At 40.3% G+C, this 21994-nt stretch overlaps 1 protein-coding gene across 5 annotated transcripts in view; it reads left to right on the top strand.

Annotated features, from left to right (window-relative positions):
- The window catches only part of MSRB3 (methionine sulfoxide reductase B3), a 120567-nt gene that overhangs the window by 73308 nt on the left and 25265 nt on the right, over positions 1–21994 (top strand). The window lies entirely within an intron of this gene.

Genomic DNA, 21994 nt, shown 5'->3' with positions numbered 1-21994 from the left:
TTGTGGGACTTGAAAGTCACACTTTGACTACCGAGTTTCACCGTATCTCTTTCTAAAATGTGGATGTTCATTGAGCACAGAGAAACCAGTGGCTGTAAATTCCTTTTGATAATAGCCTCACAGAGCTAGCTTGCTTTTCTTTCTCATGATCATCCCTGTGTGGGACAGCTTTGAGTTTCTCTAGTTTTGAGGGAGTCTTAGCTGATGAAGTCTTCTAGATTGGACCTAATGAGTGCACCCAACTTAAATGCCAGGATTCCAAAACTCTTTCTAGTCAGTGTTCTGGGACTTCTGAATTACACGTGCCAAAAAAGAAACTAAGCACAAAATATCAACAATATGAAGGCTAAAGATGTAATGACATTGAAGCCTACTATTTGGTTTCTGACTAAATGAAATCAATGTAAATAGGGTGAAAATGTTTTTAATTGTTGAAATCTCTAAGTATAATAATAAATAAACTGATGGAGAATGAAATTACACATTAACTACAAGCCTTAAAAATCCTGTCAGTCATCAAGTAGGAAGATAATAACTGTTGTTCACTGATTATATAATTTAGTTCTTTAAATTTCAGGCAAGACATTGGTTTAAAGTTTAAGATGCGGACTGTGGCTTCTAAAAATGAAAGTTCCAGGAGGTCCATTTTGAAAGTGAGAGCTGGGAATAATGTACAAAGCTGAAATATTAGGCTGCTATTGTCAAAGTCAAATAATTTATGTTAAGATTTTTAATCCAAATTAAAGTGTGCTGTTAAATTCAAGTACAGAAGGCTAGTGTTTATCGTGGAAATAGTTATAACATCTGTACAGGCTCACATTTCACTCTTTTGACCTAAGATTTTTTTTTGCCCATAATGCTTTTCTTCATTTCTGTTCTTTTGAATGTCTGTTAGACAACTCCCGCATGTCTTTGGAAACTTCAGTTAGAGATGCCTAAATCCTTATGGGAAATGGGAGTTAAAAGTTTATTTGTACTTTGCTTTTTGCATTCAACTCTGGAGTAAATTTAGATGTTGTAAAATGAGTAAAGAGTAATTTTTTTTCCCCTTCTGAGCTCTGAGCGCTAAGCTTGCCATTGACGAGGAAGCAGACAAAGAAAACACGGTGTTTATTCTTTGATGCTTTTTATCATGCAAATTTTGGTTATGAATAAGATACCATACTGGAACAATTAAACGTATGACTTTAATGGATTCAGATTCTTGTTCATCAAACACAGAAGGTACTAGCTCTATTTAATGTTGTACATGGTTTGACAAAGCAAGAGCTCTGGCTGAGGAATGGTGCCACGTTAAACACGATGGTCAGTGGCTGGCCGCAAGGCAAAGGGTCTCAAAGTATACACATGCATATGTGTGTGTTTACAGATTTGTGTATGTATACATATTATGTAAGAAAAGTACCCAGTTTATGGATTGGCTTACTGCACAATATTTGTAATTAGTACAGTTGAGTTTCAGGGTGTTCAGCAAGATTTAGGAAAAAGAAAGGCTTTCATTGCCATCGCGTGGTTTAAAACAAAAAAATCAGTTGGTTGAGTACACACCAAATTGTCAGCCAGGAAAAGACCATAAAGTTTTGCTTGTTAGGTTTTTATTTAATAAAAAGAAAGCCCACAGACAACTTTCTGCTGTTTTTAAAAAAAGCGTTTGTGTGTGTGTATGCATGTGTGGTGTATGTGTTCACATATACCTGTGTGTATGTGTATGTGTGTGTATGTGTGGTATGTGTGTGTATATGCATGTATGTGTGTGGTGTGTTTGCATGTATGCATGTGTGTGTGTGTGGTGTGGTGTGGTATGCACATGCATGTGTGTATGGAGGCCAGGAGATAACCTTTGCTGGGTTAAAGGCATACACCACCATGCCTGGCCTTATTTCTCTGGCTAATAACCTGCCAAATAGTCTAGATTGATGTCTAGCGATTTTGAAGGATCCTGCTCTCTCTGCCTATGGACTGCTGTGATATGATTACAAGCATGTGCCACTGTGCCTGACTTTATATAGATTTATATGTGGGTTCTGGAGATAAAAATAATAAGTCTTCCTGTTTGCATGTCTGAGCCATCTTCTCAGCTCCTTAAAATAAATTTTTAAATTAAAAATTAAGAATTTATTTAATTTATGTGCGTGTGTGCCTACATATATATGCACTATATGTGTGCAGTGCCCAGAGGCCAGAAGAGGGCGTTAGATCTCCCAGAATGTGAGTTACAGGCAGTTAAAAGCTGCTCAGTAGTTGCTGGGAACCAGACCTGGGTCTTTCCCAAGAGCAGTAAGTGCTCTTAGCCACTGAGCCATTTCTCCAACCCCTAATATTAATTTTTTTTATGCTGAAAATTTCAATCATACTTAAAAGTAGGGAGTACAGCATTTATCAGTGAGCACTGTCTAACAATCATCTAAATATTACTATTAATAATTTTGCACACAGTATTTTGCACACATAGTTTTTCTCACAGTATTTTAAGGGCAGTCAGTTTTATGTGGTATTTAAAACCTGACAATTACAGATTGTTTTGACCTACGGAATGGGGGGGGCGGTCAATGGAGTTTTCAGGATTTTTACCTGTTGTAGAAGTTGGATGCCCACAAATAGATTATGAATCGGAGGTTGCCGCACATCCATGTTCACGCTCAGACAGAGAGATGGAAGTTCTGCTTCTGGAAAGTCGTCTAGTTAGGAGCCATGCCGTCAGAGCCCAGGCACTTAAAAATGTGTTCTGTTGATTAATGACCCAACGATCTGGAGTTTGCCTTTGTCAGTTGAGAATAATGAGTTGGCCTTCTTTCTAAAGAAACTTGAAAGTTTCTGTGTTAACATGAGTACCTGGTGGATGTCTCTTCCCTAAGAGCTTGTGGGGTTGGTGATCTTACAAAGAGAGTAAAACAGACTTCCTTTTATGTTCAGAACTAGCAAGACGCTCTGCTCTTCACCCCATGGCCCAGCCAGGAAGCTTGTTGACGCTAGAGGCAGCAGAGCACAGAGCTTAATGCAGTGACCAAACATGAAAGCCGGTTTCAAATCTCAGGGGAGACAGCTTTTGAAGGTGGGGGAGGGGAAGGGGGGAACTGTGGAGCATATTGCATTATAGGCTATATAAACAGAGCCCCGGAGGTCAGTGCGTGGATGCAAACCAATTAAAGAAGGAACTCTGGCTTTGCTTTCTGTCATCTGGACGGGGAGGATCACACACTAACATGTACAGGGTTGAAGTGTGAACTTTGCTGGAGTAAAGTTTGGCACCTTTGGAAAATTCATTAACTCTTTCATCCCACAAACCAAAACAATTTTTCCTAACCAAGGACTCCTAGAAAGTTAGAAATAAAATGGGAAACACGTGTTCTTTCTGGCCATTGAGAACATAGCCCTTAGCAGAAGCGTCAATGAATAGATGGAGGGAAACTAGGTAGAGTGGTTGAAAAGACCCAGGTCTTCAGTGAAATTGAATAACGTGTGTGTGTGTGTGCGCGCGTGCGTGTGCATGTGTGTGTGCATGCGTGTGTGTGTTTCAAGCTCTTGCAGAGCAACTTCCAAAAAAACCGCATCGGTTTTATTCTCTTCTAAATTCTAGCTATGACGCAAAGATACAGTTTGCTAATCAGTAATTTACTAATCAGTGATGCAGTAGGATATTGTTGTTTTCTATCTAGGATTCTGATGCGTGCAAGCCAGCAGCAGCTGTCCATTAAAGAGTGCCTGTGGCCTTCTGCTATAGCTTTTAAGCGTCGCAGGCAGTGTTTGGGTGAAAAAACGAAATACCAAGTTAAAAGTTTCATGGCCCGTAAACATTTAAGACAAAGCTTTCTAGCCACTGAGCCATCTCTGCCTCACTTAAAACAATGTTTTCTATAGAAAGCGGATAAGCATAGGTTTTGTGCTCGATGCTTCAGTAGCCCTTGGGCTAGCTTGTCCTAGGGAAATAGGCTCATAGAACACAGTGTCTCAAAGGTATAAGATTTCATGAAAGCAAATTATGGAGGATTAAGAAACCTAATGAGCAGGGTTTCGTGTGGAGAGCAGAGGTGGGAGCTCTCTGTTAACTAAAGCCCAAGCGTAGAAGGTTAGGAGGTCCTAAACGACACGATAATAAAAGGCATGAAAGAGTATAATTATCCTGAAGGGTGAAAAAAAAAATTTCAAGGAACAAAAAAGCAGCTAGTGTCAGTGTTAGGATCCATAGTTAAAAGGGATCTCCGCACCAGGGGAAGGAAACCAAAGAATCGGATCAGTTGATGCCCAAAGGTGCCGAAATGCAGGGTGCAATATGATGAGAGGCGATAAGCTGAGGGAGAGGGAGAGATTGCACATAGCAGAGCTAGAGTTTTAGACTTGCTAACAAATAAGGCAATTTGTCCTTCTCGAGAAATGTTCATAAGGAAAGTATTTTCCATTCTTGTATGACTGTGTTGACAATATAGTTTGGCTTTAACAATTTTGTGATTTAAATTTCTTATTTTAATGACAATGAGGAGACGGGAAATAAAATATGAATCCCTCTACCAAAACACTGAAATTCATACTTGGACATCATTCAATAGAAATAAGAAAAATACTGGCTATTCAACAATTCACTCATTCAACTTATATTTATTGGGAATGCTCTATGCCAGATGTTGAGGTGGTAGCTGTGAACGTGGTCGACACAATTAACTCTCTCATAGAGTCTTACAGAACGTGGTCCCTAATAGGAATTCCCATTGGTTTCTCTGTGTATTTTGCAGAGAAGGGCTAGCAAGGCTAACCTTAGCTCCAGATGGTGGGTTTCAGAGTCTCTTGGTGTTTAAGCATGTGCCAATATATTTTAAGTTTAGACAAATTCACTTTCCTTTGCATTGTCCAATTGTGTTTCTTACTCAGCTTTTATGAGGACAGCCAATGGTGCTAAGGTCTCAGGGGTCTCAGGGGCACAGCAGATGGGGCCCAGAGAGAGGTGAGGTGGAAGATAACAGAATGTGCGTTTGTGAATTCTGCCCTTTGCTTTCATTCATCTACTCAACCCTGCTTGAGGTTGGAACGAGAAACCAGGTCCTCACTGTGACCACCTTACTGGTTGTGTCAAAGCAAGCCCAGCATGTAGTCATAAACTAAGTAAGGCAGGAAGTGGCAGAGCAGGGGCCGGGTGCTGAGGCTGCCTTTGACATAAAAAGTTTCCTTGTTCCCAGCACCTCTTAACTGTTTGGTGTTTGCTGCTGGATTGCAAATTTAAAATTTATATCTTTCTTTCTTTTTTGAAGTTAAATCCTTTAAAGCTGTGATTTCCCCCTGTGATGTTATAGCTGAATTCTGGAAGGTTTTATATAATCAAAAGAAAAGAAAGAAAGAAAGAAAGAAAAGAAAGAAAGAAAGAAAGAAAGAAACACAGACTTGGAGATTTGGTTTTCTCTTGGGTGTGTTAATGTTTAGGAAAACGTTCTCACTGCTAGTACGGATGCAATTGAGATGGCTAAATGTCCACTACTATGCCCACTTCATCTTCAACTCAAGCCAGTTGCCTTATAACAATATTTATTGAATCAGAGTGATTACATTTTTGAAATAGATTCAGTTCTTTATTTCTCGTGATTTGGGAACCTAACTTAAGCTGTGGCATTCCTGATAAATAATGAGAATATTTGCTTAGTGCTTTTCCACGAAAAACATTTTCATAAGTCTTATCGGGTTCTACTGGGCCACACTCACCAATGAAGGAAGTTCAGCTGCAGAAAGCTGTGCAACTGACTCAAGGCCGTGTAGGTATTTGTAGGTACTAGTAGTTATTGCTAAGTTTGGGTCCATGTTGGCCCAAGTATGGTTGTGTTTAATGGCATGTTAGCCTCCAGTGCTCTGGCCTACAACACCACTATGAAAGCATCGGCTTAGCATGGAGATGCTTTCACTCCTATGTCTACCTGCATGTGTAAGATGTGGAGGAGGACTTATGATGTTTCCTACTTCCACTAGCCTTATACTTTAACTGAAGAAATGGCATCTATATGTCCATGGCAGTATGGTTGACTCTCATTGATGGAACCCAAGTAGAAAGGGAATTCCTTTAGAATGTGGTAGGTGTTCTAGAACTGGGGTTGATATAAGCAAGGAGGGAGGACATCTTTTTTTTTTTTTATTAATTTTTCCTATGTATACAATGCATATGTGCCTGCACGCCAGAAGAGGGCACCAGCTCTCATTATAGATGGTTGTAAGCCACCATGTGGTTGCGGGGACTTGAATTCAGGGCCTTTGGAAGAGCAGACAGTGTGTTCTTAACCCCTGAGCCACCTCTTCAGCCTGAGGGAGAACATGTTAAGTAGCCATTTAGGGACAAGTTCAGAGATACAGTGGCAAGTGCAGTTGGGGATGAGTAAGTGAATCAACCCACTAGAACTAGAGAATGTTGGTGAAAGGTCAAGGTGGTACTGAAATCTTAATACAGGCCATGGGGTAAAGAATAAAGAGTTTGGGCTAACCCTGTAGATGATAGTAGCAGTTGGTAATGTTGGCTTTATAGGTCAACGTTATACGTCAACACAGAACATCCTTGAAGCGTTCATGTCCCTGACACATTTCACTCATTCCTGGGCAGAGATGAGCTATGCCACTCTGTGGTCCCTAGAAATGCAGGTGTAATATGTGTCTTGTTTACAGGATTAAGAGTCTAACAGCTTGTTCTAATATGAAAAGGGGCTTATACGTTAAAGAACAAGTGGAACTTTAGAAAAGGTAGACATTATTTTATCTATAATGTTAAAACGCTCGTCTATGTGTCTTAAAGACACTCTTTTAGGTTGTGTTTTGCCTTCAACAAAGTTTCACCCTTCTTGCCTCAGCCTCCTGAGTGTGGGCTCTAGTTGTTTCCCTGTACTGGAGTTCTAACTGAGGACCATGCATATGCCAGGCAGAGATCCCTCCACTGAACTCCGTATTCAGGAAGACTTTTAAAAAATTTTTTTATTAATTTATTTTTGTTACATTTCAATGGTTATCCCATCCCTTGTATCCTCCCATTCTTCCCTCCCTCCCCAGGAAGACTTTTAAAACTCTTTTTTAATGCAAATATCTTCCATTTTATTTTGTATTATGGGATTACACTACAGAAAAGAACGTTCTATAGGAGAGTCCTCTGGAGCTGAGGTGGCTCAAAAGTGAAGCACATTTATTGCTTTCACAGAGGACCCAAGGCTCACAACTGCCTGCATTTCCAGCTCCAGGGGATCTGACACCTTCTTCTGGCTTCCGGGGGGCTCCTGAACGCATATACACATACCCAAGTACACATACATAGAATTTAAAATGATGAAAATATATTCTAGTTATTATTCATTTCTCAACATCTTGTGATAGGTGCTGAATATGAACAAACTGTGAGTAAATTTTTGCTTGCTGATCACGGGTCTTTTGATTTTTCTATATTTATACATATGAGAAATTCACACAGTGTTTCTTAAGAACACGAGTGGCCAAACAGCCCATATTGTATTCAGATGTTATTATTAACAGTAGCCTAACATTTTATTTTATTGATATAAAAATATTTAACCACTAAATATTAAAAATATTTACTTCGCATTATATTTTCCCATGACATGGCATGCGTACTGCTTGCTGGGTGGATGAAGGACAGATGGAATGTTCTTGAACTTTGTAAAGTATATTGTGCCTGTTATGACATTTTCAAATTAATTCTGGAAATTTACCATTAACGGAAGTGGTGTTTTGTTTTGTTTTTTTAAATAACAGTGTATCTATAAATTACTTTGTATCCAAATCATTCATGTTATGAATGGAAGACTAGGTGGAAGGTCAGTAGAAATACTTAGTGGCATAGTTTAGTAGCATAGAGCAGCCCTGCAGAAGTTCACATTTTATACTGTAGCAGTAAGAATACCCCTGAGGCTCTGCACAGAATTTTAAAAAAGAATTTATAGCTTTTCCCCCCTCACATTTTAGATTTAAGTTTATTTATGCTATAACATTTCATTAACATTGATCTTTTCTGGTGTTGTATACTAACAGAAAAATGTTTTCACTGTGTAAATGAAAGTAACATTAATATTTCATTCAAATGTAGCCCATCAGACTTCTTTTTATAGAAATCTATATTATTCTGAGACAGGGTCTCAGGGTTTTTCTGAGTAGACCCGGCTGTCCAGGAACTCACTCTGTAGACCAGGCTGGCCTTGGGCACGTAGAGTCCTGCCTGCCTTTGCCTCCCCAGTGCTAGGATTAAAGGTGTGTGCTACCACCACCTGTTATAGGAATATCCATTTAAATGCATTATATTTTGTGACTTGATTAAAATCAATTTTAATCTACATATTTGTTTTCTCAATTGTATAGAAATGATTTCAATTTCATCACAACTTTTCATCATCAGTTTTCTTGCCACATTGCCAGAGTATGTGGCTTTTATTGACTTACTTATTAGAGAGAAACTATGAGTTTTTTTGTTGATGTTCTGACTGCTACAATATCTATTTTCTTCATTGTGTGATTATATGATTTTTCAGGATTACAGAAGACTGCATAGCTAGATATTAGAATTTCCATTGTTTCTAAGTTGCATTCTTAGTCGAGTTACTACAGATTTGAAACAATTGACAGGACATATATTTGAGTACAAAAAATTCCCCCAATGTTTAAAAATTATATTAAATTTGGATGTAATAAACTATGATTCCTTACTCAAATTTTTCTTTGTAATATTGTTATGCCTTTAGGCAACTTTTGAATTTGCAAGCTGCCAAGTGTTAATATGAGCATGGTGGAGATGAGTTCATGTATATGTAAATATATTATGATGCTTTGGAAAAAGCCATTTTCCTAAGTGACCACAACCTAAAAAGGAGATGTTAATGTCAGAATGAAAGCTTTATCAACTTGGAAGTTTACATTACAGTTTAATTCCACATGGACTTTGGGACACAGGCTAGGATCAAGGTTCCCACATTGCCTTAGCTAGCTGTGAATTGCTTTAGACTCATTCGGCATCTAACAAAAATAATTCTTACAACAAAATTATATCACTAGTTGGATTTTCTTACGTGGTTGAGATAAGCATGAGAATGCGGCCCCTCTCTGCTGTTTATTTTGTAAGTGACAAAGCCAGACAGTGCCCGAGTGCTTATCCCTAAAGGGACAAGATTCCTGTTGTAGTATCTGGTTAGTTTGAGGTTGATTAGCAGCTGTTACAGTGACAGTATTTTAACCCCTTTGGTGGAATGGAAGATGTGGAGGTAAAGCTGAGCTTATTTTGCTCTAAAGCAGGGGATGGAAGAAGCAGAGGTGCTTGGTTGGGGCGATAAGTTAGTTTCTCTGAAAATAAATACATATTTGCTTTGATGTCAACAGAACCGTGGATAAAATTGATTGGCGGCCGCTTTTCCATCCTGTTCTTCTTACTGCTAGATTTATGAATTTTTTTTCTCCTTTGGCGTTAATTTCCTTAGGTATGCTTTTCTAATTTATGTGACTCTTAACACGTGACATATCACAATTCAAGTCATGAGTCTGTGTAGCAAAGCTTCTGTATGTATCTTTTGTCTGAGTTTGTCACCAAGTCAGGAGGACAGCTTCACACGGAGTGACGCAGAGCAGGAAAGCTGAGCTTTAGAAAATGCCTAAATCTGCTCTAGATAGCTTACTGGGTGATCCAGCAGAACTGACATGATTAACGACAGAAGAAGATTAAAATATTTTCACATTCTGTTTTTAATGACCACTATCTTGTTTCTGCCCTGAAATTTATAGCTAGTAAAATATTACAGGGAAAAAAAATCTATCAATTATAACCCACTTGAAGTTGTTTAACCTTATCAAATTGTGCCTGGTTTTTAGTCAAAAGGCATAAATTAAGAGTGAATTTCAACTCAGATGTAGCCTTTGTGATATCTTTAATGTATTCATTAAAGTGTTAAGATTTATTAGGCTTAGCATAAAGGACCTGAGATTATTGTTTTCAATTAGTCGGTATCCAGTTTAAAAACTTTATCTTTACAGCTAGGCAGAGCCTTATTGCTTGGGAACAGACCATCTCAGAAAGTGTCGCTTGTGCCTAAATAGGTGGTACAAGTGTCACTCTGAATGTTGGACGTTTGCCCACTGACTCTAGCTCTCTGCCTTTTAATCCCCAGATAATGATGTGTATTCATTCTCTGTCATATTTACCTAGAGGAAGTCTTTCCTAATCCCTCATTTTTCTCCTTCCCCGAGGTTATGTGTAAATACTACATAAAATGGCAAATGGAAGGAAGTCTGCTTTGTCTAAAGATAACCACTTCTCTTAAACAAGCGCATCAGCCTGGCTTTGAAAGGATGATGGTGAGGGGGCTGTTTGCTTCAGGGAAGGAGAGTGGGTGAGCCTAAAGCCAAACGATGCTGCAAATCAGAGAAACTGGTATCAGATCCCTTTAAAATGTGGATACAGCTTTCTGCTTGTGTCTGCTCTGATCTGCCTTACACTGTTCCATCTCTTAGTGTCTCTTACTTCCAGCAGAGGACTGCTGTGGAAGCGTGCGTTGGTTTCTGATGGCAACTGGGAAGTTGTCTTCACTCTATGTTGTCCAGTTTTCCAACAAGCAATGTACAGTGATTCATCAATCCAGTTGAGGGACAAGATCACGTTCGTTTCTCTCCCTTCTTTTCTTCCTTTCCATGTGTTTAAGTGTTGAACAACAACAACAACAGCAACAACCAAAACCAGCTCTTCCAGCCTTATTTGCTTTTGCCGTGTCCCGCCTTCCACCGAGCACAAAGTTTTAAGTACACTATTGTGAACTTTACCTTATTAACAGGAACAGCCTAAACTTTAAAAAAGCATAAAAAGAGAAATGAATAATTATCAGAGACCAGTAAGCGTTTCCAAAGTTTAACCAAATTGGGAATCATAGAAACATAAGTAGTACAAGCTAGTATTTGACCTACTCAAAAATTAGGGCTTCAAGAGTATTATCAGACAAAGCCTGAGTGTTAGAAATAGGAACAGAATTTTGATGATTTTTTTCCTGAAAAGCAATTTGAGATTGCTTAGTACAGAAATTCTAATTCCAGAAACTTTATAGAGAAAATATTCAAAGACAAACGTGAAAGAATGTTCATAAAACACTCATGATCGTAGGCAAAAAAAAAAAAAAAAAAAAAAAAAAGAAAAAGAAAGGAAAAAAAAAAGAGGGAGGGGAGGGGGGAGGAGAGGAGAGGGGTTCTAAATATTCCAAATCTCCATAATAGGGGCAGGTCACTACATTTTCTTTATGTTGAATTAAAAAAAAATCCAAAAGAACACCACCAAAATGGTAACGGTAGTTACTTCAATGAGGTATTGTTGTAGGTGGCGTTATTATCTTTCTTATAGCTTCATGCAATTTTGTAATTTAATCTGCAAAACTATTCATTGCGTTTATAAACAGAGAATGGGGCATAATTTTATGCAACCTTTCCTAATTTCCCCTGTGCCCACCACTTCTGTTCCCATCAAAAGATCAGTGTTTTCTGCCCAGTGGCTTTCGGAATGTACCCGGTGGGGCGCTGTCTTGAAACACTGGAACACGTGGTACAAAGGAAGGGAAGCTAGTTGGCATGGACTTCCCATCAAGTGAGCAGTGACAGGAATATGTCGCCCTGTGTGCATGTTGTAGGAGCAAGAGCAGCTCACCAAGACTGAAATGTGGAAGCATTAAAGGAGAAAGAGACACAGCTGGAAACCTGAACTTCTCAAGCCAAAAGATGGTGGAGTCACATCCATGGTCTGTGGCTTTCCTCATGGTGATTTTACTGAATATTAAAACTAACAGCTGAAACACAGCTCAGTTGAAAGTAGGGATGGATTGACTCTTTCCCGAGAACGCGAACAAGTGGTCAACAGCAGTTGTGCATTCTTCAGAAATCACTGTTGGCTCAACGAAGCTACCATGGGCGTGCGTCTAGCTGGAGGCCTTCAATTTGTGGCTTTCTAAGTGTAGCCTAGAACTTACTGCACCTGTCTTCCAGCTCTGCCCATAATTCACGTAAGCAGTGTCGAGACTTCTCACACTGGCCGGGATGTGATAGACGGACAAACGCAAAGAGGGTTGTGTTTTTTTTTTTTCCAGAAGCTCACTTGTTAAATGAATCACTTTCAGCTTAGGATATAGTTTGTTATGCAAAAAATGGCATATTGGGAGGCCAGTTTGGGGGGGGGGAAGGGGCACGTGTCACCTATAATGTACTTGGTAGTATATAACAGTTTCAGTAGACGGTTTATTGAGATTGTCTGTTGGATTGTCAAGAATCGATTTCCCATTTGTGGGAGGGAAGAGGGTCCTTCACTCAGCCCTACACTTGATGGGAGTCTGGACCAGTATCTGGAAGGATCAGTGTTAGAGACCTGTACCATCTGTTCTGCAGCTGAGGATGGAAAAAAGGATGATGCTGTGGCGTTGTGCAGCCTGAGGAACCCAGGGTTCTGGGAGAGTTATCGACACTCCTCTGTAAGCTGTATGTGAAAGATCACGAAAAGTTGGGTTAGAAAGATAATTAAGCTAAGTGCTAAAAGAAAATGGGAGTTGTGTCCCAGGGACCCACAAGCCGAGAGGAGGAGAGGAAAACTGAAGAGTTCGGGAGTGGAGTGTCGTTTGAGTGGTTTCCAGCGGTGGTGCGCCTACTGTCTGCCCCTGGGCTTATTCATGCCCGCTTTATTTACACCTTATTCCTCTTGCTAGGTCCTGTTTCATTTCAACAGGTTTTTTTTCCCCCCACATCAGAATAACCTAATAAACTTTTTAAAAGCCTAAATCCATGTGTTCAGTGGGGACCGGTCATCTCAAAGAGTTGGAGTTTAGGTATGCCATGCTCTAAAAGGCCCCCCAAGCGACACCAATGTGTCCCTAGACGGATGAATGGCTGGTAAACCCTCCAAAGTAGTCACATGTGAGTGGAGACACTGTCGCCTTGTTTCATTCACCGTTTTCTCTGCGTCCAGCATAAGGTTTGGCTCTTACTAGACGTTCAGTGAACATTTGCTTGAACTCAAGAATGAATCAAAGAACGAAGACGGGATGGAATTAATTAGTCTCTAATTCCACGGATTATAGTTCAGCAACAGGTCACATTTGTGGCAAGTCTCCTTCTGAACTTGTCTCTGTTCAGACAACTGCTCTTCTGTGTGATCCCTGAGAGCCCTTTTTGGCACTGCACGTCTCCCCGGGGCCTTGCTTCTCAGTCCTTGTTGTCAGGAACCTGTCAAGAACTGAGATCCCGGGGCAGACTCATTTCCTAAAGTCCCGAATATTGCTCCCGAATCTCGGTCAAAAAGTTAAGGGTTTTCAAGTCTGATTGACATTTTGGCCTCTTTGATACCACATGTCCCAGATTCCCTGTCGGTGTGTTGTTTCTTCCATTTCGGATTCCCTCTGTTTGACCTGTTGCTCTACAAGTGGTTACAGTTGGTAGACGGATAGGAGGATTCCATAAGGTCCTGTTCTTTTGCCAGGGCTTGGGATAAAAATCCGTGACCTTGGATATGTTAGGAAAGAGCCAGCCCACTGACCACCATTTCCTGCCAGTGGCTCCAGCACACGTCGTTTCTGCCCCCTTTATTATTGTTTGCCTTCTTGACTGTTTTTGAAATACGCGCCTTAACAGCCCTTACAGTAAATGAGGATTACCACAGTGTGTGTGTCTGTGTGTCTGTGTGTGTCTGTGTGTGTGTGTGTGTGTGTGTGTGTGTGTGTGTGTGTCTTTCTATCAGTTAATTTTTGTCTTATGCAATTCACCGGTCTGTTATATGTAAAAATACATAAAAAGTTATGTGTTTTTGAATTACCATCCTTTATTAAAATATTCCCTTTAGGCTAATTGATGCTTTTAGAGCTTATTTTATTTATTACAACAGGGTTGTGTCACTCCTGCCTTGGGCTGTATTCACCTGGTGTAGGTTTGCCATCTTTGGATATTAACCTCCTTTAGTCATTTTTAACTCATGTGAGGGTTTTTTGTTGTTGTTGTTTGTTTTTTTAGTTGTTGTTTTGTTTTTTTCTTTTTCGAGACAGAGTTTGTCTGTGTAGCTTTGCCTGTCCTGGACTCACTTTGTAGACCAGGCTGGCCTCAAACTCATAGAGATCCACATGCCTCTGCCTCCTGAGTGCTGAAAGATTCTTATAAAATAATATTGCTGATCTTATTTCGTATTTTTGCTCAGCATGAGAGTCTATGTTTACACATATGAAGCTTTGTATTACTGTGAACTATCCATGCCCCTGCAGATGTCTGCCTTCTCACCTCGTGATCTGTTTGCTGTTCTTGTTTTTCATATATGTGTGTCTTTATCTCTTTACAAAGGATATGGACACAAATACACATACTACAGATATTATGAAATATCTGTAAATTTCACAGCTCAGTGAAAATGGTCTCACAGTTCTGTCAGTCCTGTGTTTGCTTCTGTGCTGCTGCGTATTTATCACATCCATTGCTTTGCTTTTTGCAATTCACCAAGAAAAGAAATTTCTCAAAATTTTCATTTTGTACACCATCAAATCCCAAGTTTGGGGATGACAGGGGTGCACCACCATATCGACTTTCTTTTTAGATGTAGAGATTTGTTTCTAGAAACTTCCCACTTAGAACTGCTTTTTGGTATGTTTTCATTATCATTTGTCTTAGATTTTAAAAAGGTTCTTTTTAAAAAATTTTGGTTGTTTAGGAAAATACTGTTTAATTTTTACATATTCATGGGTTTTTAAGCTTTTGTCTATTTTTGACTTCTATATATAAGTATAGTCTGAATATCTTATAGTATACTTACACATACAGCATAAGTTTATAGTATAGGATAAGATAGTACAAGGAGGCTTAGTGAGAGCTGCAACTGGGATTGTTTCTTAGGGGCAAATGTCTACATTAGATTTATTTTCTTTTGTTTGGTGGTTTGGGGGTGAGACTGTAAGCTTTCACATAGTTTTGGCCTCAGCTTCTAGTAGAGTTTTAAGGCTATCTACATAGTAAATATTTGCTTCTTTGGGACCAGGAGGTACTGTGGTACATAGGCAGGGAAGTTTATATTCTAATCTGCCCTGAAAGCAGTGAAAGTGGGTGTCTGGGAAGAAAGGACCGAAGGGTAGCACAGCGTGGGCAGGAATTTCAGAGACGCTTCGCCGAGTGAGTGAGTGCGACTAAGTTCTGAGGATGAGAACTAAACTGTACCCCAAGCTTGGACATTCTCAGCAGGAAAGAAAGCAAACCCTTGACCTGCTGAAGATCGAGAGATGTGGCCGCTGTGATTAAAGAGTGATGGGAGCGTGCTTTGAGCTGTGCTCGGAGAGGTGGGCAGGAGGGGCTGGTGGTGTGGAGGTGGACTGACCTCCACGTGCTTCTTGAATGCATTAATTATGAAGTCTAATTGTGCATGTATTGTCCTTACCATCCAATATTTACCCCAGAATATTCCTGTAGGGGCTGATGTCACTGCAGCAGAAACACAAGACAGCCATCTCTTCAGCTTTACTAGTGGAAGGTCACTGTGTTTGGAGGCTGGACAAGAAGCCACTGATTTTCAGAGTGTAGTCTGTCGAGGGCTAGACTTTCAGCACAGCCGCGTGATGGCTTTAGGCTGATGTGCTGAGTCAGCACAGAGAGCAGCGGGAGTGAGGAGCAGAGCTCACACACCCCAGGCTTTTGTGTCCGGATGGCCCCCGATAACCTACAAAAGCCAACAACAAAACAGAAAGACAAGCTTCCTCGCCAGTGAGCCAGTTCAACCCCTACACCAACTCGAGGTTTGCGTAGAATGTAGAGACCACACAGGAGAGAAATTAGACTGTGTGTGTGTGTGTATGTTTTTTTTTTTCAGAAACAGCGATAAATTAATTTCTTTTCCTCTGTCTTTCTTTTAATGTGGACATTAAAGGACGTCACTGCTGGCTCGTGGAAAGCAAAGGCTTCAGGATAACACTGACGTGTGCCAGGCATTCTTCTGCCATCTGCTGCTGTTCACAACACTTTTGACAGCTAAGATATATCACACATTCTCTTGTCCTGGCCATGTAAACATTTACTGTTTTAAGTGGACTATAGACTCAAACCAAAATAGAAGGGTGCAGACTGGTATTTCAGAGGTGAAGCTCAGCACCAGACTAAATTAAATAAAAGTAATTTGCCATCCAATTCATGGTTACATATTATACATTACACCATATTTGTCCCTGGGAAAGATTAAACAGAGGGCTTTCATTGCTCGCTCTATTTTTACAACCTGTTAGGAGGAGAAAATTTAATATAGAACAGGCAAAATTTTGATTAGAATTAAGTTTGAAAAAAAAAACTGGGAATAGTTTTTAGGTCAAGGCGGCTTTCTTGGTGTTGTGTGCTTGTGCCTCACCATTCCCTAGGCAAAACCTGACCTCCTTCCTTCCAGTCAGCATAGGTTCCAAGTCTTTACCTTCAGCACTTACATTAATATATATATATTATATATATTTTATATATATAAATATATATATATATAATTTGAAGACTAAGTCTTCAAAATTCCTTAAAACTGAGTCCTGGGACTAGTCTTAGGATGACTCGCTACCTGTCCACATTTTTAATGAAAATGACATTTTAGTTAGGGTTCTAGAAGTTTCAGAAGTGGCATTGTATGGAATGCCATGCCATGTGTGAAAGTGTTTCTGAAGGTAGTTTTATTCTGAAAGGAAAAAATTGTGAATGAATACACGTCCAAGTTTTTTTAATTTCCTGTTTTGCCTAAAACTCTCCTGCAAACACATGCATTTATCAAACTCTTTGCTGGTGACAGTGCCTCATTAGATTACTTTTGTGAGTGTTCAGGAGATTTTCATCTTATGAGTCATAAAATTCCTTTATTCCCTAAGGAATTTCCTGTGTCTGACAGGAATTCAGTGTCTTTGTAGTCTCTGCGAGACTCCTCGAAGCAGTTACTTCCTAAAACGACTCGATGCTTGTGGCCAGCGGGTAATACCTGGGGAGCTGGGTCACAGATCAGCTCCTGTTCTGTGAGAAGATTGAAAATGTAATCCCTTCCATTGCCTCAGCCTTCATCATTTCATTTGGAAATTCTCTTAAACATTTAAGCTTGCGGCAGAACGCCGGTCCTACGTTGGCTTGTCTGTGCTGGCTGGGGCTGTTTGATTTGAGAGACTCAGTTCTTCAGCTTGCTCAACTGTCGTCAAGTTTCTAAAACTCATTTGGTGCAGAAGAAATGAAGACAGAGTTGCAAATATACTGGACTATTTAGCAACTGATAAATATATGTACCAAGTTCTCTTCTTAGTTGTCCAGTTAATGCACTATTTTTGGAGTAGTAGAAATTAATAGATTTATTTATTCTGTACATATATATACAGAAAGTATGGCCCTTGGAAGGTAGTGCGTGCTGGCATTGTGTGCTGCGCATCCCTACGCTGTTTGGAACAAGCTGAAATCTTAGTCCCTTGGGGCAAAGAATCAGTTCCCAGCGTCATGAATGGATTACAAGGGGTCAAGGATAGGGGAGGAAAAAAAAAGCTTCACACACAGAGGGAATTAAATAGCAGGCTAGAACTGGCGCGCCTCACTGCAGCAGACTGCCTCTAACCACACTAAGACCTGACTTCTAGGAAGGCCCCTGAAAACCGGAGCGCTGAGGAGAGCGGAGGAGAGCTGCTGTTGAGAAGGGCAGTCAACATAGTCACCTCAGAGTCACAAAGGCTAAGTGTGCACACAGATGAAGAAGGAAATGAAAGCTTTAATATCGGCTTGTGTTAGCACATACAACTGGAAGGCACTGCGTCCACTCTCCTCTTTCCCGTAAGCCTGCTCCTAACACTGCTTGGATGTATATTTGGTCGCCATTGTATGTTCATACGGTGGCAAATGTCTTTCTCCAAGTAAATGTTAATCCCCAAAGTGTATACATGTGAGGCAAACTGGTTTGTGTGAATGTTGGAACAATAGATTATTTTAGCTCATTAGAACAGATAGAAGAAAAAAATAAGCAGAAAATACATGTTAGACTATGGAGGAATCAGAATCCTATAAAACCTCTCCCCAGCTTTGCAATACTTTGACTAGATAATTTTCAACTTGACAATGGTACTGTCAGAATCTGTACTTTAAAATTTGAATTTTGACTTTTTTTTTTTTTCTGGGCTAGGGATTTCACTATGGCATTTTCTTAACGCTGAACACTGGCCGTGAACTGTACCGTTGGGCTAGCTGTTCACATAATCTTGTGCTCAAGCAACCTTCCTTGTAGATATCTACTCAAAGAGTTGAAGTCAGGGGTCTGAACTGGGCTTGTTTGTACACCTGCATTCATAGCCGTGTTAGTCACAGCGTCCAAAGACAGAAACAACTCAAATGTTCATTGATGGATAGAGAGGCGGGTGAGTGGACACACAAAATTGATGAACAAAATAGGTGTATAAAGTAGAAATGTATTTTGCAGGGACTCAAGCTGTGGGGGAATTGGAGTTATTTAGTAAGTAATGACTTTCATTCTGATGAAATGGAAATGTTCTGGGGACAGAAGGTGAAAAGGATAGCATGGTGATGACAATATACTAAATGCCATTGAATGTGTACATTTAATGTTCTATATTACCATAATACTATATCTATTTCATATTTTTTAGATTTTCTAAGCCCTATCTAAAAATTGTTAAAAGTATCAAAACTAAGCTGGGTGGTGGCGGCGGCGTATACCAGCACTCAGGAAACACAGGCAGGCTGATCTCTGTGATTTCGAGGCCAACCTGGTCTATAGAAAGAGAGTTCCAGGGCAGCTAAAGCTACACAGAGAAACCCTGTCTGAAAACAAAACAAAGCAAAACAAACCAAACACCCACCTATCACCACCTGAAGTTAAGAGTTTGGGACATGATGGCAGTGTGGAGACACATTGGTTCTTGCTTTACTCTTCCAAATCTCAATTAAAATAATTCAAGGATTTTTTTTTTCCAAGACAGGGTCTCTCTGTGTAGCCTTTGCTGTCCTTGACTTGCTTTGTAGACCAGTCTGGCCTTGAACTCACAGCGATCTGTCTGTCTCTGCCTCCCAAATGCTGGGATTAAAGGCGTGTGCCACCATTGCCGGGCTAGGAGTTGTTTTTTTGTTTTTGTTTTTGTTTTTTTTTAACCTTGAGAATGTCAACAAGGCAAGGTTACGGTAGAATGCAGTTAGTAGGAGATACCGAGGGAGGGGCTGTCATTGTTTTTTTTTTTTAAATAACAATGGCTGGTCATAAGGTAGGAACCCACCCGGTATTTCTAAAGTTGGAGAGTGGTAGGCTGGTGCTAGGGCCTGGTCCACAGAAGCATTCCTGGATCCTTTTACCACTATAAAACTACACACTGATCTGAGTGAGCAGTGAGGCCCACATTACCTTTACACACAACAGGGCTTGGAGTTTGGAGTCTTCCCTGTTGAACAGATAGATAGTAACTAGCAACCACGTGGAAGCCACAGAGGGTCTTATCATATGGGAAAAAACCTGGCCAAAAACTATAAACTAGATTACTTAAAATTCTTTTTCTTTTTAAAAAATTTTTACATATATGTTTATATTATTATACATATATGCAATAGATTACCTGTAGCAAGAAGAACCATGACATAATCAGGAATTATATAAATGTTACATTCTTAGTGTTTTGGCTGTTTGTATTTGACAGCCTTGAAGAAGACATCTTTCTTGGTGCGTCTACATTTCTGAATGTAAAATCAGTCTCCATCACATCTTGTCATTATCAGCTTAGAACACCTATCTAGATCTAAAAACATCTTAATTAAACAATTAAGCTTCGTTGTAAAACTAGGCTACCCCACATAGGAAAGGGCGCACGCAGATAAATGTCCCTGTGGGCACACGTGGGAGCCCCAGCTCTACACAGTTTTCTCCACGTGCCTCATCACCAAGCCGCCAATAAGAAGGTTAAGTTTTATCACGTCTCCACCCTTCCAAAGACCAGTGCATCCGTGTTCGCTTCTGTAACCACAGAGTACAGACCAGTGCTTCTCAGCCTTCCTCATGCGGTGACCCCCAGCCATACACTTAATTTCTTTGCTACTTCATAACTGTGATTTTGCTACTGTGATGAATGTAAATGTCTGTGTTTTCCCATGGTCTTAGGCAATGCCTATGATCATTCTAGCCCCAAAGGGGTCATGGCCCACAGGTTGAGAACCACTGTTGTAGGCGGCGCACAGGCTGGGATGATGTCGGTAGCGGGTCTAAGTGCACCTTTCCTCACTGTTGTCAGAGAAAGAAAGAAATGTGGGGCCTACAAAGTGTTCTCCCGTGTAAGCAGGAGAAAATAGCAATGTTGTAGGAGGAATGTGTATGTTATAAGTAGTGAACGGCTTGTAATGTCACAGACTGAAGTATAGCAAAGCTGCTGTCATCAAGAACACCTAGCAGACGGGTCTGGAGTTTGAGTGCCAGCAGAGCAGAGGAAGAAAAGGAGAGCGAAGGCACCGGTGACCCTATCCCTGCTGAAAGTACAGAGAGGTTTTCTAAGTACTTCCCATAAGGACAGACGCCCGCCACATGCAGAGCCTTGGGCCATGATTGTAGAGTGGGATTCTGCCATGCTTTTATTCGTTTTCCCTTTTTGTTAGTATTTATTAATTACGTAAAATAATGGGTTTCGGTGTAACATTTAAATTTTTACTTTGTGTGCGTATGCGTTTCTCACTGTGTGTGTACAGGTGCACAGGCACGCGGTACCCACAGAGGCTCAAAGAGTGCACTGCATCCTTTAGAACTGGAGTCAGAGGCAGCCATGAGGCGCCTATGTGGGTGCTGGGAGCCAAACTCGGGTTATTAGAGTGAGCAGCCAGCACTTATCACCTCTGACATCTTTCAGCTCCCCTGTAAGATGTTAACACACGTATATACTGCCATGAGATTGTATTCACCTCCTCACTGCTCTCTCTTGGCCTCTTCCCCTCCCACGGCTCCCTTCCCTCATCCCAAATAGTTACCCACCTATTGCATTATGTTACATTGGGATGCGGGGTGGGGTGGGGGGGGGAGGGGGATTAGAAACAAAGTCATTGCTCTGGCTTGAGCGGTGTTTGCAATGGTGGAATGTTAAGGTGTTGACCGAGCATTCATGTTTATGTGTGTGAGATGTTTATGATTTTATGTGCCTATTTGAACAGCGGAAAATATGCAATAGAACCCTTATTAGGTTGTTAACATAGGCTTCCTATGGGAGGGGAAAATAGGCAAGAAAAAGACAGGAAAAAGATTGTACATAGGGCATATCTGCTGTATTCACATTTATGCATATATATATGGCTAATAAATGTATGTGTGACTTTTTAAAAAGCAGCAGGAGCATAGTAAAGAGGCATTCAAAAAGTAACGGCGTTTCACTGTCTCAGAAGCTGGAAGCCAAGGGCAGCTCTAGGAGTGAAAAGTTGAGATTAATTGGCAGGTATAAAGTTACGTGGAAGGAACAGTGCAAATAAAAATGAATCAAAATAAAAATTGTTTAAGAAGCCGGAGCTATTCTCCTGACTCTTGGCTTACCCTTAAATCAGAGTAGATTGTCTTTTAAGTCTTACACATATATAGTACCAGTCCTTGGTAAAACTTTTTCTAAGGAAGTTTTCCAGTATGGGAAATGTAATTAAAATTTATTTTTATATAGTGTTTAAGACCACGATTTTGTTCACCTTGTAGTATATGGCTAAGGCTTTATAGCTTCTTCTCCTCCTCCTCCTCCTCCTCCTTCTTCTTTTTAATCCCCAGTATCCATGGTGCCATTTTCTATTTGAGAATGATGTCCAAAGTGTTCAGAAAAATTTGCTAACAAACTAGAAGAAACCCAGAGACTTTCCGTGTTCCTATAAAATGTGACCGAGATAGTGTCCCACAGGACAACATACTGTCATTTAGTGACACGGGAATATAAATGCTTGAGAAGGAGCTTCCCCCACCCCACCCCCCAAATCTGCGATATTAAGATGGCCACCATTATTAATATGTATGGTTAATATGTGATCCGATTCTGATGTCTTTAAAATATTC

Source organism: Acomys minous (genome assembly GCF_964271855.1).
Source record: "Acomys minous genome assembly, chromosome: 15".
Classification (NCBI taxonomy): Eukaryota; Metazoa; Chordata; class Mammalia; order Rodentia; family Muridae; genus Acomys; species Acomys minous.
The sequence above is the reverse complement of the archived record's forward strand: the minus strand, read 5'-3'. Positions and strand labels throughout refer to the sequence as shown.